We start from the raw sequence: 2167 nt of genomic DNA, 5'->3' as shown, positions 1-2167 counted from the left end.
TTGCAGACGATAAATGAACTAACATGTTTCAGCGGGACTCGAACCCCAGTCTGGCGATCATCAGGCAGAGACATTACTACATAGGCTGCTAAAACCCTGGATAAAGAAAAAATAGAGTAATAAAAATTCAGGAGAGTACTATATTTATATTTAACAAATACAGTATAAGTCGTTTCTGATAAATCATACACCTTCGTATGATGTAATTATTTTGCTCACGATACGTGTAACGCTATCGTATTACATAACTTTCATCCTCATCATCTCCTCCTACGCCTATTGACGCAAATGGCCTCGGTTAGATTTTGTCACTTGTCTCTATTTTGAGCTTTTAAATCAATACTTCTCCATTCATTATCTCCTACTTCACGCTTCATAAACCTCAGCCATGTAGGCCTGGCTCTTCCAGTTCTTTTAGTGCCTCGTGGAGTCCGGTTGAAAGTTTGGTGAACTAATCTCTCTTAAGCAGTGCGAATAACATGTCCAAACCATCTCCATCTGGCCCTCACCGTGATCTCATCCACATAACATTACACACAAATTACAATTCCTTATAGTCAAATACACTAACAATGTATGACCTTTACTGTACTTGAATTAAACGACTTCTTGTGTTTTTCAATTTGAAGTTCTATAAACAAACAGCTTATCTCACTTAGTAAAAAAACAGTTTAAAGGCTTAAAGGCTGCTCATGAATGGCAGAGGCAAGGAACAGTGACATATCCGTATCGAGTAATACTGTGCCCTAGACTCTGCCCATATATACATTTGATCAGCACCCAAGCCTCCACTCCACCCATGCTAGGAACAAGGAGAACCAGGCAGTGGCTGCTGATGAGTCGGCAGATAGACCTATAGGCTCCCCAAAATCCCCATCCTTAGCTCACAAGGATGGTGAGGTTGCAGCGACCAAAGAAACAACGAATTTGAACGGGACTCGAACCCCAGTCTGGCAGTCTGGCGTTCACCAGTTAGGGACGTTACCACGTCGGCCACCACATGGTACTTTGTATAAAAGTCAGTATCAGAATCTCTCTCTCTCTCTCTCTCTCTCTCTCTCTCTCTCTCTCTCTCTCTCTCTCTCTCTCACACACACACACAATTTAATCTAGGTGCGAGGCATTTTTCTCAGCTGTGTATAATTGAAGTCATTATAGCTGGTTTAGCAAAGACGGTCTCCACCCTTATGTCATTAGAAAACTCTGCCGTATTCTTCATTTTTCAATGAATGCTTTACAATTCAGAGTACGAGTTATTTGCACTTTCTTTTTACCCTACACGTCTCGTTTGACCTCTGACCTCTCGCTGGCCCCTCCCCCCTTCATTGTTCTTAGCGACGTACGGCCAAATCGATTTATTGGTATCTGTCGGGTAGTTGAAAGGGAAGTAAATCTCTTCTTTTAAATCATTAGTTCAGTTTCAAAGCTTCTTAATTTCGTGCGTTGAGTTGCACTCTTGTCTGCATTGTATTTACCTCGTAAGGAATGGGAAGTATTTTTTTTTGGGGGGGGGGGCGCCACTTGCTGATTAACGCTTTGCATTATTCTTCTTTCTTTTAATTGACCTTGCTTTCAAAATGCGAATAAGAGTAATTGTTTATACTGTACACACACATATATATATATATATATATATATATATGTATATATATATTATATATATATATATATATATATATTAGATTCTGTTGTTGTTGTGATAGGCTACATTTTCCTGTTTTGTTTTCTTACAATAGATTATTTAGACCTGCTTTAAGTCCTTTTATATTGATAGAGTTCATGATTGGATTATTTACGAAGGGAGTTTGCATAAGATGGTGTTTGTCATATACTAAAGGTAACGATTGATCTTTTAATATTATACGGACACTATTATGCAATATTATACAGGGGTTGTGGTGGTCAATGTGGTAACGTCCCTGCCCGATGAACGCCAGACTCTGGTTCGAGTCCCGCTCAAGCTCATTAGTTTCTTTGGTCCTTGCAACCTCACCATCCTCGTGAGCTAAGGATGGGGTGTTTGGGGGAGCCTATAGGTATATCTGCTGAGCCATCAGCAACCATTGCCTGGCCCTCCTTGGTCCTTGGTCAGTCTCCATGGCATTGTCCTGCTTGAAAGGGCGATGTCACTGCCACTTGCCTTTGCCATTCATGAGCGGCCTTTAAA

Source organism: Palaemon carinicauda, chromosome 8, assembly GCF_036898095.1.
Source record: "Palaemon carinicauda isolate YSFRI2023 chromosome 8, ASM3689809v2, whole genome shotgun sequence".
NCBI lineage: Eukaryota > Metazoa > Arthropoda > Malacostraca > Decapoda > Palaemonidae > Palaemon > Palaemon carinicauda.
This window is presented reverse-complemented; position numbering follows the sequence as displayed.